Below are 14,596 nucleotides of genomic sequence, written 5' to 3'. Positions count from 1 at the left end.
CAAAGCACACTTTGGTCAGTAAAACACATTTGTAAGCAATGTCTTTCTTTATTGTTTGGATACTGCATTAACTTAGATTTACTTTCTAAATGTTAAAGAACGTTTGCCCCTTTTTGGTAGTGAAAATTATTAGGGATGATTCAACCATTCTTCAGTCCTGCTGTGAACACAGTTATTTTGAGTATTTTGTCTGGGAAATTCAGTGTGCCAGTAATTTGATAAAAAAGAAAAAGACTCTTAAAATGCTTACATTATTTCCACATGGTTCATTTTTACTGATTTATAATTTTAATTTGGAAGTTCTTGAAGGGAAAATTTAATTTTGAAAATTTCTTATTCATAGACAAAATCTGTCGTCATGTGCGTCAGTTTTAGTCAGAAACCCATACAAAAGATCCATTATTTTTGTTTAAAAAGGAACAAAGAAGGTATAGCATTAAGATTTTATGTAGTTAGTGTAGGTAGAAAAATTACCAAACATTGTGCATTTGCCTAGGAAGTACTTTGGATTTTAGGATAGTAAAAATCATAGTAGCATTTTGGAATTGACCTAAGTTGTTTTGCTCACTGTAAAATACACGCTGGTTTCTGTTTTTCAAAAATTGACAAATGCAGTTTTCTACACGTGCTGAAATCTTACCTGTATGGTAGGTAAGCACTGTTCTTAAAACTTCATCACCAAATCCCAAGGGAATGAAATTGGTATTAGGCTTTAGATTTGACTTCTATAAGGAGTTCAATATGAGAATGAAGGATTGATATAAAAAGGAAAACTGAAGTTCCAGAATTTTAGGGATATTTATATTCAAAGAATACAACAACAGAAAATGTAGATCCATTATTAAATTACATTTTCTATTATATTTTAATTTATGAAGTAAGATTGCAATGAGTAAGAAATCTTTTTGTGTTTTTCTTAATCAATAAATCCGGAACACTTTTTGTAAATAACTTTAGATTTATTGCAGATTAGGCAACTGAGTCCTGAGTACTTTTCGCCTCAGGAAAGCAACTTTGTTGCCACGCAGCCTTCAATTTATCTTTGTAATCATAGACCATGTACAAACATTTATTAATCAAATTTTTCTTCTAAATTTCCCACCTATGCAATATTAAGAATACACAGGAAAGTTACAGCTATGCCGAATAAACATTAATTCTTGGCCCCTCTTAACCAAGAATTATTTCTAAACATTATTAACCCATCATTTTTTAGAATACATCTATGAAAAATAAAAACAATGGATAGAAATCTAAAAATATGACCACATATGTGGTAAATTCTATAACCTACACTTTTCGTTTTCTAGGTGTTTTTACTTGCCAAAGGAAGACAGCAAAGGAAAGAACCTCTTAGTGGCAAGTAGGTGTGTCGCTGTGTTCTTGTCAGCATCCCAGGGTCTCCAAGGGACAGCACCGCAGTCTCGTCTAGCTCCCTGAGCCACTTGGTAATGCACAAGATCCAGTTGCTTGTGGCATGTGTACTTTCCCCCAAGGCCTAAATGGGGCTTATTATTTAGAATGTATAAATAATGTTCCTGGTATTTTCCACTATTTATTTCACTTGCCTCATTATTCAAGATTTAGTGTGAATTTTCTTTTTTTAATGACTTTTTATGACTTTTTATGGTGGGTCCTGGTTTCCTTCTCTGAAAAGCCTGTGGATTTCAAAGGAGATAGTTTAGGTCTCAGGCTTCCATTTATTCATCTGGAAAATGAAGAGGGCCCTTACGATTCATCTCTATGATCCTTTTCTTTTGTTAAAAATCTGTGTTCTTCAGGTGCTCCAATATTATTTTCTGATAAAGTGCTTTCTTTCCTGCTTGTTGATTAAAGTTTTTGACTGATATATCCCATTTTACAAACCTCCCCCGGAGTCAATTATCTCATTTCCTAGGCTGAGTGTATGACTCCACATAGTAAAACTGCTCCCCAAGTGCACAGGAGACTGTGACTACACAAGTGCTCATCAGTTTTTAATAATGTGGATGCTGATTATTGTGTTTTGTAGGTTATTCATGATACTTTTCTTTTTTCTTTGCTTACCATTAAATTACTTTGAGTATTGGAAGGTAGTGTAGAGAATGAGCAAGGTATAGTCCATTTTACTATTTGCTAGTTGTTCTGGAAAATTGTCTTATAGGGAAGAAGATAGAAAATATATTTGTAAATATTTATAAAAGTATTTATATTGGTAAAGTCAGATCTGAGAATGAAAGGTTGGGGATTGGACTGATTTGTGTCTCTCCTGGCCCAAGATCTGGAACTGATGATATTCTTTGGTTATTACAATTATAGAAAAGTTTTAAAGAAAGCTTCAAAGTTAACTCCCTAAAATAATAAAATTAGGGCAGCTTTGTGTTTCCTAGTTTGGTGTTGCTTCAGAGAAAGCTAGTGAGAGAATTTCAGTACAAGGAAGGAAAACAGAATGAAAAATAACGTTGCTGATATGTTTAGTCAGTATCATTCTGAGAATGAGTCTTGGTGATTTCTGGCCTAATTACATGGGTACAAATTCCCCAAGCGATCATCACATCATCTGAAAAATGGGTTAACATTATTTCTCAGTTTTAGAGTTCTGTGAGTCAGAGATAAATTATTCAAACACACTTTTGCAAAGAACCCTAGAGGTGTAGTCAGGAGACAGGTTCTGGCTCCATCTCTGCCACTCCATAGCTGTGTGTGGCTTTGGTAAATCGCTTCACTTCTCTATGAGTTAGTGCCCTTATCTATGAAGTGAGCTTCACTAGCTTCTCTATGTCTTCTAGCTCCATGTGGTATTCTGTGCTTTCATTAAGATGGCCTCAGGAGAAAAGACTGGGTGATGGTGAAACATAGACTACAAGACAGGGATTCTTAATTGGGGTTCCATGGGTGAGCTTCAGAGGGACATGAATACCCTGATGTTTTATGCAAACGTGTGTGTATGCATGTGCGTTTTTATGGATAGAAGATCTTTTTTCCCCCATCAGATTCTCTTACGGATTTGTGACTCTCTACCCCTCTCCTACAAGCTTAAGAACTACTGTGCTGTAAAAGAGGGAGATCAATGAAGGCTAGAGGGAGTAATTGGTGAAGGCTTTATGAAAGAAGAGGAATGTGGATTGGCCTTGGAGCCTGGGTAGAGTTTGAATAGATGAGATGAGGAAGTTGGGGGTTCCAGTAGATGGTAACAATATGAATAAAGGCATGTAGCCAGTATTTATGGAGCAAATACAATGTATCAGGCACTTTCTTTATAAAACCTCACAATAGGCCTGGGAGGTAGATAAAATCATTTTATAGATGAGAATGCTGAAGATTGTAAGGGTTGATAACTTGCCTGAGGTCATGCAGTTAGTAAATGGTAGAACCAGGATTTGAACCTTTGTAGTCTAATCCCAATCCAGGTGCGTAATTGCTACACCATAGAGCTTCCTCTCTCTGGTTCATTAATGGTTTGGTTTACCTAGGATAGCTGATTTGTGTTGGGGACAGATAGGAAATAAGCTTGGCTAGATAGGTAGGGCAGGACCAAATGTGGAATTAAACTTTCAGGATCAGTAAGAATTTGGATTTGATGCCAGAGGCAATAGTTGCCGTGGAAGATTTTAGACCGGTGAAGACATACCCAAAATGATATTTTCTTAATTATATTGTTTAAATCCTCCATGTTCTTTTATCTTCTTGATCTATCAGTTACTGAGAGGTATGTTGAAATCTGCTTTGATTATAGATTTATTAATGTGTAATTCCACTAAATTTTCATTCCATATTTTGATGCTATGTTAGTAAAGAACATGAACATTTAGAATTACTAAATCCTCCTGGTGAATTTTTCTTTTTATCTTTTTATCAAAACAGTGACTATCTTTATCCTTAATAATCCTTTTGTTGGTACTGTAGCTATATTGCTGTTTTTGGTTAGTTTTTGTCTGGTTTATCTTTTTCCATCTTTTATTTCCAAACTGTATCTGTCCTTTTGCTTTAGATATGTCTCTTGTAAGCAGTATATAGATGGATTTCGTTGGTGGTTTGTTTTTTTAAATCAAATCTGACAGTCTATGACTTTTAATTAATACATTTAGACTATACTTATTGTGATTACTGACTTGTATTTATTTCTATCTTATTTTATGCTTTCTGTTTATCTGGTATTTTCTATACCTATTTTTCTCTGCTCCTGCATTTTATTAGCTTGATTGAGTTTTATTTCTTTTTTTATTGAGATATAATTGACATATAATATTATATTAGTTTCAGGTATACAATATAGTGATTTTATATTTATATATATTGTAAAATGATCACCACAATATGTCTAGTTAACATCCATCACCACACGTAGTTACAATTTTTTTTTCTTGTGATGAGAACTTTTAAGATTTACTCTCTTAGCAAATATACAATAGAGTATTATTAGCTATAGTCACCATGCTATACATTACATATCCAGGACTTATTTATTTTATAACTGGAAGTTTGTACCTTTTGACCACCTTCATCCATTTCATCTATCCTCTACCACCTGCCTCTGGCAACCACCAATCTGTTCTCTATCAGTTTTTTTATTTTTTTTAAGATTCCACATGTGAGATCATATGTTATTTGTCTTCCTCTATGTGACTGTTTCACTTGGCATAATGACTTCAAGGTCCATCTATGTTGTTGCACATGGTAAGATTGCCTTCTTTTTTATGGCTGAATAATATTCCCTTGTATGTGTATATACCACATTTTCTTTATCCATCGTCCATCAGTGGACACTTAGGTTGTTTGTGTGTCATGACTATTGTAAATAATACTGCAGTGAACATGGGGGTGCAGCTATCTTTTTGAATTAGTATTTTCATTTTTTTGGATAAATACCCAGCAGTGGAATTGCTGGATCATATGGTAGTTCTATTTTTATTCTTTTTGAGGAACCTACATCCTGTTTTCTATAGTGGCTGCATCATTTTACATTGTTATCACCTATGCACTAGGGTTCCCTTTTCTCCATATCCTTTCAAACACTTGTTAGTTCTTGTCTTTTTGATAATAGCCATTCCAACAGGTGTGAGGTTCTCATTGTGTTTATGATTTGTATTTCCCTGATGATTAGTGACGTTGAGCACCTTTTCTTGTGCCTATTGGGCATCTGTATGTCTTCTTTGGAAAAATGTCTATTCAGGTACTCTGCCCATTTTTAAATCAGATTCTTTTTTGCTCTTGAGTTTTATGAGTTCTTTATATATTTTGGATATTAACCCGTTATCAGGTATATGAATTGCAAATATTTTCTTTCATTTGGTAGGTTGCCTTTTAATTTTGTTGGTGATTTCCTTTGCTGTGCAGAAACTTTTTAGTTTGATGTAGTCCCACTTGCTGATTTTTGCTTTTGTTGCCTTTGCTTTTGGTGTCCAATCCAAAAAGTCATTGCCAAGACTGATGTCAAGGAGCTTATTGCCTATGTTTTCTTCTAGGAGTTTTATGGTTTCAGGTCACACATTTAGGTCTTTAATCCATTTTGAGTTCATTTTTGTTTATGGTGTAAGATAGTGGTCCAGTTTTATTCTTTGAATGTGGCTGCCCATTTTTCCCAACACTGTTTATTGAAGAGACTGTCTTTTCCCCATTGTATCTTCTTGCCTCATTTGTCATAAATTAATTGACCATGTTTATTTCTGGGCTCTCTCTTCTGTTCCCTTGATCTATGTGTCTGTTTTGATTGCTATAGCTTTGTAATGTAGTTTGAAATCAGGAAGTGTGATGCCTTGAGCTTTAGTCTTCTTTTTCAAGATTGTTTTGGCTATTCAAGGTCTTTTATGGTTCCATATAAATTTTAGGATTCCTTGTTCTATTTCTGTGAAAAATGATGTTAGAATTTTGATAGGAATTTGAGTTTTCTTTATTACATTTTAGCTCTCTGCTAGTTTGGAAATTGAGCATTCTGTTTTGATCCTTTTAGGGTGATCCTTCAAATGTTAAAAGCGTAATTGTCTTAAACTATTCTAAGGTTAAACAACAACTTTACATTCCTTATATCAAATATATGAATCTTAGGATGCTTTAACTCTGGAAAAGGCCCCCTTTTCCTTAGACAATACTATTTTCCTGAATTTTAGTTCCATTTTGTTTTTATACCCTCCAAATTAATCATCTTAAAAACACTATTGTTTTATATAGTCAAACTTGGCCATATGTATATTTTCTTTGTTTCCCAGTCCTTCTTACATCTCAGCCCACCCTTTGGGGTTCGTTTTTCTTTTTTCTGAAATACATCTTTTAGTAGTTCTTTCAGTAGATTAGTTAGTGGTAAACACTTTTATTCTTTGTACAGCTTTATTTCATTCTCACTCGTGAATGGTAAGTTGGCTGGGTGTGACATTTAGGTTGCCAATTATTTTTCTCTTAGTTCTTTGAAGATATTTTGTTGCAGTTGCTGCTGTCAAGGAATGCTGTCATTTGAATTATTATTCCTATGTGGATAACTTCTGTGTTAGATACAAAGATATGCCTCCCAGATCCTCATTCATGGAGAGACTTGCTGTCCGGCTGCAGGAGCATCACATAGCCTCTACTGTCAGCTCTTTCAGGGCCTGCCTCAGCTGCAGAGAGCTGTTTTGCCTGAGATCACATCCTTCCTGGGGCAGTCTGCGTTCTGTGACCAAGAAGGTAGTCATATAAAGGTCTGCATATTTCAGCCCAATGCAGGACACCCTGAAGGATAATTCTTGTCCCTGAGTCCCTGTTGGGTTGACTGAGGCTTTGTCAGCCCACATCACAGTGTGACTTCTTCCTCTGCTCAATCCTGCTTCCACCCCCTTTCTTTTATTGGAGTTGATCCCTAATAAGCACCTTCTCCCCAAAACTCTGTCTCATTGTTTGCTTCTGAAGAATCCAACCTGCATGACTTCTCTCTTCTCTCATTTAAGTTCTTCTTCTCATTGTCTTTGGTCTCTTCAGTTTCACCACAATGTTTCTGAGTGTGGATTTCTTTTTACTTATTATGCTTAAGATTTCTTTCCTGAATTGGATGGTTCATGTCTTTTATTAACTGTAAAACATTCCTAATCATTATAATTTTGAATATTACTTCTGCCACTTTCTGTTTTTCCTTCTTAGAACTACAAATAAATAAATTGGAACTTATACTATTCTCCAAGTTTTAATCCCTCTTTCTTATTTTCTGTTGCATTATCTGTGTGCTGTCTTCAGGGTAATTCCTCAGATCCATTTTCAGTTCACTAATTCTTCCTAGAGCTGTATTTAAACTGCCTTTAAAAACTGTCTGTTGAACTTTGACTGAACACACTATAGTTTTGTTTTGTAGGAAGTCTAGTTGTTTTGTTTTCAAGCCTGTTCTTTTCACATAGTATCTTGTTCTTTTCATACTTCAAGTTCATTTTTTGACTCTTTAATAATTTGGAATATTTATTTTATAGTCTCCATCTGTTAATTCTATTATCTGAAGTTCCTGAGAGTCTAATATTGCCTTTGTTGTGTCTGCTGATTGGGTTTTCTTGTGTTTGGTAAATTTGAATTTTGCGCTAGTCTTCTTATCTGTGGGCATCCTATGTTGTCTGTATGTAGGGCATGTCCTCCCAGAGAAGTTTTGAATTTGCTTCATCATCATCATGGAACCCTTTCTATATTAATAACTTGGTTTGGGGGCTCCTGATCATTTGGGTTCTATAAATCCAAACCCCAAACCCACATGAGAAGGAATCCATAGCTAAAATATAGTAAAAACATTTTTTTTTCACACTTGATCCAGGCCATGTCAGACAAGATTCTTTATTATAATTTCCTTCTGCTAGTAGTTGGATTTTTTTCTCTACGTTATTCTTTCATCCATGCCCTTCGTAAATCCTCCCTTCTTTGGGCATCTCTGTTTCAATTTCTCACCTCATGTGGACCAAGGCCTTATTCCTTGTGAGCGGTAAAATCAAATCCCTAGGTGACAGAGACCAGTAGTACGCCATCCCTTTCACCCCCCAGGGCTGCTAGCACATCTGCTCTCAAGATGTCCACTCTGGTTTTTAGTTCTTTCTTTGCTTTTGGCTCTTGAGACTATTGTTTCCTTTTCATGAGAGGTCAGTTATGAATTCAAAATTATGTTTGTTCCTTTTTATCCAGTATTTTTGTGTGTTTTGTAGCAGAAATTTCAGGTTATCTGGTCTACAGTATTGTTGGAAATGGAAGTGTGGTGTTTGCCACTTGAAATTAGTGGTGGCATAGCTGATAATGTGTAATATTTGTAAGAATTGTGAAGTATGAAAAGTGATGGGCCAAATACCACTTCCACATAGGAATGCTCCTTGACCATACCATTTAAGAAAAAAGGAGTTAAATCAGGTGGCCAGTCATCCATTTGCTTTGTTTACAGGGATATTCCCAGGTGAAAGAAAAGAAGGCAGGTGATCTGTCTAATCTCCTGGTCAACTGGACATCCAAGTAAATAGACTAATGGTATTTGCCAGGAAGAAGAGCCCTTACCTGCAGAATCTTGTTAATAAGATGTCCCTGGCTAAAGGATTATTTGTAGTAAATAAACTCAGAATGTATGGATACATGTGGCATGGTTACCTGGAGAATGTCATGTAGGCTACACAACTCTCTGGGAGAGAGAATGGGCATGTTTATAATGTGGACATTCCCCCTGCTATGTGAAGTGACCTGTGACTCTCACGTAGAAACCTCATTTATTTTTCTGGGCTAGAGAGTGCATGTCTGTTGTGGGGAGGAAGGACGTAGGCAGCTCCCCTGGATGTTCCAGACTTGTTCTTTTGAGTCTCTTGATTCCCTGTATCCTTGAAATTATTTATAAACCTTCACATTGCATGAAATCCTTGATTTATGATAATCTAATTAGAAAATCTCATTTGTGCTAGCTCACCATCTAAAGAAACCACCCACCTTCACCACATTATCCTGTTTTATTGTCTTTATGGCACTTATTTATTTATTTTTATTGTCTGCTTTGTTTCCCTTCCCCAAAGTAAACTCTTTGAGAACAGCAATTTCGTCATGCTCACTGCTGTAGCTCCAGTGCCCGAAACAGTACTTAGAACATTCTAGAATAGTGACAAATATTTGTTGACTAATGCTCAATAAATATCTGTTGAGGGAATAAGATATCATCCTTGCTGTCAAGGATTTTATGGTTTTGTAAGGAAGTTAAAATAAATACATATAAGACAGGAAAATCTGAGGAATCAAGCCACCATGAGACAGTAAAATAGAATGGTTATGAGTTTAGGCTTTGGAGTCATAGACCTTGGGTCACATCCTTGTTCTGCCAATGAGTGTTGTGGACTGAATTGTGTCATTCCCCAAAGTCATATGCTGAAGTCTTACCTCTAGTATCTCAGAATATGATCTTATTTGGAGATAAGGTCTTTATAGGGGTAATTAAATTAAAATTAGAGCCTTAGTGTGGGCCCTAATTCAACATGACTGGTGTCCTTGTAAGAAGAAGAAATTAGGACAGAGATATACACAGAGAGAAGATGATGTGACATGGACAATATGGCCATCTACAAGACAGTGAAAGAGTCCTGGAACAGATCCATCACTCATAGCCTTCAGAAGGAGTCAATCTTGCTGACACCTTGATTTCTGACTTCTAGCCTCCACAGCTATGAGAAAATAAATTTATTCTGTTTGAGTCACCTAGTCTGTGGTACTTTCTTATGGCAGCCCCAGTGAACTAATATACTGACCAACATAATGAGTATAGTCTTCAATTTTCTCATCTGTGAAATGAAGAAAAATTACAGTATCTTCATGCTCTCTCTTTTTTTTTTTAAACTTTTTATTAAGGTTATGATAGTTTACAACCTTGTGAAATTTCAGTTGTACATTATTGTTTGTCAGTCATGTTGTAGGTGCACCCCTTCACCCTTTGTACCCACCCTCCACCCCCCCTTTCCCTTGGTAACCACTAATCTGTTCTGTTTGTCTACATGTTTAACTTCCACTTATGAGTGGAGTCATACAGAGATTGTCTTTCTCTATCTGGCTTATTTCACTTAACATAATTTCCTCAAGGTCCATCCATGTTGTTGTGAATGGGATGATTTTATCCTTTTTATGGCTGAGTAATATTCCATTGTATACATATACCATCTCTTCTTTTTTTTTAATTTTTATTGAGTTAATGATAGGTTACAATCTTGTGAAATTTCAGTTGTACATTATTGTTTGTCAGTCGTGTTGTAGGTGCACCCCTTCACCCTTTGTGTCCACCCCGTACCCCACCTTTCCCCTGGTAGCCACTAATCTGTTCTCTTTGTCTACATTTTTAAATTCCTCATATGAGTGGAGTCATACTGAGATTGTCCTTCTCTATCTGGCTTATTTCACTTAACATAATTTCCTCAAGGTCCATCCATGTTGTTGCAAATGGGACAATTTTGTTCTTTTTTACAGCTGAGTAGTAGTCCATTGTATATATATATACCACATCTTCTTTATCCAATCATCTGTTGATGGGCACTTAGGTTGCTTCCACATCTTGGCTATTGTAAATAATGTTGCAATGAACATTGGGGTGCATAGGACTTTTGGAATTGCTGATTTCAAGCTCTTTGGATAGATACCCAGTAGTGGGATAGCTGGGTCATATACCATCTCTTCTTTATCCAGTCATCAGTTGATGGGCACTTAGGTTGCTTCCACATCTTGGCTATTGTAAATAATGCTGCAAAGAACATAGGGGTGCATGGGACTTTTGGAATTGCTGATTTCAAGTTCTTTGGATAGGTTGGGTCATATGGTATTTCTGTTTTTAATTTTTTGAGAAATCTCCATACTGTTTTCCATAGTGACTGCACCAGTTTGCATTCCCACCAGCAGTGTATGAGGGTTCCTTTTTCTCAACAACCTCTCCAACATTTGTGACTTTTTGTTTTGGTTATTTTTTCCAGTCTAACAGGTATAAGGTGATATCTTAGTGTAGTTTTGATTTGCATTTCCCTGATGATTAGTGATGATGAGCATCTTTTCATGTGTCTGTTGGCCATCCGTGTATCTTCTTTGGGGAAAGGTCTTTTCATGTCCCCTGCCCATTTTTTGAACAGATTGTTAGATTTTTTTGTTGTTGAGTTGTGTGAGTTATTTATATAGTATAGAGATTGACCCTTTGTCAGATATGTGACTTGCAAATATTTTTTCCCAATTGGTGGGTTGTTTTTTTGTTTCAATCCTGTTTTCCCTTGCCTTGAAGAAGCTCTTTAGTCTGATGAAGTCCCATTTGTTTATTCTTTCTATTGTTTCTCTTGTCTGAGAAGACATGGTGTCTGAAAAGATCCTTTTGATACTGATGTCAGAGTGTACTGCCTGTATTTTCTTCTAGAAGCCTTATGGTTTCAGGTCTTATCTTTAGGTCTTTGATCCGTTTTGAGTTTATTTTTGTGAATGGTGAAAAAGAATGGTCAATTTTCATTCTTTTACATGTGGCTGTCCAGTTTTCCCAGCACCATTTGTTGAAGAGACTTTCTTTTCTCCCTTGTCTGCTCTCAGCTCCTTTGTCGAAGATTAGCGGTCCATATATGTGTGGTTTTATTTCTGGGCTTTCAATTCTGTTCCATTGACCTGTGGACCTGTTTTTGTACCAGTACCATGCTGTTTTGATTACTGTAGCTTTGTAGTATGTTTTGAAGTCAAGGATTGTGATGCCTCCAGCTTTGTTCTTTTTTCTCAGGATTGCTTTAGTGATTTGGGTCTTTTGTTTCCCCATATGAATTTTAGGATTCTTTGTTCAATTTCTGTAAAGAATGTCATTGGGATTCTGATTGGGATAGCGTTGAATCTGTAGATTGCTTTAGGTAGTATGGACATTTTAACTATGCTTATTCTTCCAATCCATGTGCATGGAATGTCTTTCCATCTCTTTATGTCGTCATCAATTTCTTTCAGGAAAGTCTTGTAGTTTTCATTGTATAGGTCTCTCACTTCCTTGATTAACTTTACCCCAAGGTATTTTATTCTTTTTGTTGTGATTACGAATGGGAATGTGTTCTTGAGTTCTTTTTCTGTTAGTTTGTTGTTAGAGCATAGAAACGCTACTGATTTATTTAAGTTGATTTTATACCCTGCAACTTTGCTGTAGCTGTTGATTATTTCTAATAGTTTTCCAATGGATTCTCTGGTGTTTTCTATATATATGATCTGTCGTCTGCAAATAGTGAGAATTTCACTTCTTCATTGACTGTTTGGATTCCTTTTATTTCTTTTTCCTGCCTAATTCCTCTGGCCAAAACCTTCAGTACTATGTTGAATAAGAGTGGTGAGAGTGGACACCCTTGTCTTGTTCCTGTTCTCAGAGGGATGGCTTTCAGTTTTTGCCCATTGAGTATGATGTTGGCTGTGGGTTTGTCATATATGGCCTTTATTATGTTGAGGTACTTTCTTTCTATACACATTTTATTGAGTGGTTTTTTTTTTTTTTAAGATTTTACTTTTCCTTTTTCTCCCCAAAGCTCTCTGGTACATAGTTGTGCATTTTTAGTTGTGGCATGTGGGATGCCGCCTCAGCATGGCCTGATAAGTGGTGCCATGTCCACGCCCAGGATTTGAACCAGCAAAACCCTGGGCCGCTGAAGCAGAGCACGTGAACTTAACCACTCGGCCATGGGGCTGACTCCTATTGAGAGTTTTTATAATAAATGGATGTTGGATCTTGTCGAAAGCTTTCTCTGCATCTATTGAGATGATCATGTGATTTTTGTTTCTCATTTTGTTAATGTAGTGTATCACGTTGATTGACTTGTGGATGTTGAACCATCCCTGTGTCCCTGGTATAAATCCCACTTGATTGTGGTGTATGATCTTTTTAATGTATGGCTATATTCGGTTTGCCAGAATTTTGTTGAGGATTTTTGTATCTTTGCTCATCAGTGATATTGACCTGTAGTTTTCCTTCTTTGTGTTGTCCTTGCTTGGTTTTGGGATCAGGGTGATGTTGGCTTCATAGAATGTGTTAGGAAGAGTTCCATCTTCTTCAATTTTCTGGAATAGTTTCAGAAGGATAGGTATTAAATCTTCTTTGAATGTTTGGTAGAATTCACCAGAGAAGCTGTCTGGTCCTGGACTTTTATTTTGGGGAGGTTTTTGATTACTGTTTCAATTTCTTTACTTGTGATTGGTCTATTCAGATTCTCTATTTCTTCCTGCTTCAGTTTTGGGAGGTTGTAAGAGTCTGAGAATTTATCCATTTCTTCTAGGTTGTCCAATTTCTTGGCATATAGTTTTTCATAGTATTCTCTTATAATCTTTTGGATTTCTGTGGTATCTGTTGTAATTTCTCCTCTTCATTTCTAATTTTATTTATTTGAGTCTTCTCTCTTTTTTTCTTAGTGAGCCTGGCTAAGGGTTTGTTAATTTTGTTTATTTTCTCAAAGAACCAACACTTTGTTTCATTGATCCTTTCTACTGTCTTTTTTGTTTCAATTTCAGTTATTTCTGCTCTGAGTTTTATTATTTCACTCCTTCTCCTTACTTTGGGCTTTGTCTGTTCTTCTTTTTCTAGTTCTGTTAGGTGTCATTTGAGATTGCTTATCTGAGATTTTTCTTGTTTATTGAGGTGAGCCTGTATTGCAATGAATTTCCCTCTTAGGACTGCTTTTGCTGCATCCCAAATGAATTGGTATGGCATGTTTTCATTTTCATTTGTCTCCAGATAATATTTGATTTCTTCTTTAATTTCTTCAGTGATCCATTGGTTGTTCAGTAGCATGTTATTTAATCTCTACATTTTTGCCCCTTTCCCAGCTTTATTCTTGCAGTTGATTTCTAGTTTCATAGCATTATGGTCGGAAAAGATGCTTGATATTATTTCAACCCTCTTGAATTTGTTGAGGCTTGCTTTGTTTCCCAAGATATGGTCTATCCTTGAGAATGTTCCATGCACACTTGAGAAGAATGTGTAACCTGCTCTTTTTGGATGGAATGTTCTATATATATTTATTAAGTCCATCTGGTCTAGTTTTTCATTGAATTCTGCAATTTCCTTGTTGACTTTCTGTCTGGATGATCTATCCATTGGTGTCAGTGGGGTGTTGAGGTCCTCTACTATTATTGTATTGTTGTTGATATCTCCTTTTAGTTTTGTTAATAGTTGCTTTACATACTTTGGTGCTCCTGTGTTGGATGCATATATATATTTATAAGTGTTATGTCTTCTTGGTGCAGTGTCCCTTTTATCATTATAAACTACCCCTCTTTGTCTCTCTTTATCTGTTTTGCTTTGAAGCCTACTTTGTCTGATATAAGTATGGCAACTTTTTTTTTATGTTCATTATTAGCTTGGAGTATTGTCTTCCATCCCTTCACTCTGAGTCTGTGTTTGTCTTTGGGGCTGAGGTGTGTTTCCTGGAGGCAGCATATTGTTGGGTCTTGTTCTTTAATCCAGACTAGAGAGTTCAATCCATTTACATTTTGAGTGATTATTGAAATGCAGGGGCCTGATGCTGCCATTTTATTGCTTGTTTTCTAGTTCTCTTGCATTTCCTTTGTTTCTCATCCCATGATTTTTGGACTACCAATTCAGGTAGGTAGGTTTCTATATTGGCTTTCTTCTTATTTGTAATTTGTGTCTTTATTCTTGTTATTTTTTTAGTGGTTACCATGT

Source organism: Equus quagga, chromosome 16, assembly GCF_021613505.1.
Source record: "Equus quagga isolate Etosha38 chromosome 16, UCLA_HA_Equagga_1.0, whole genome shotgun sequence".
Lineage (NCBI taxonomy): Eukaryota > Metazoa > Chordata > Mammalia > Perissodactyla > Equidae > Equus > Equus quagga.
This window is presented reverse-complemented; position numbering follows the sequence as displayed.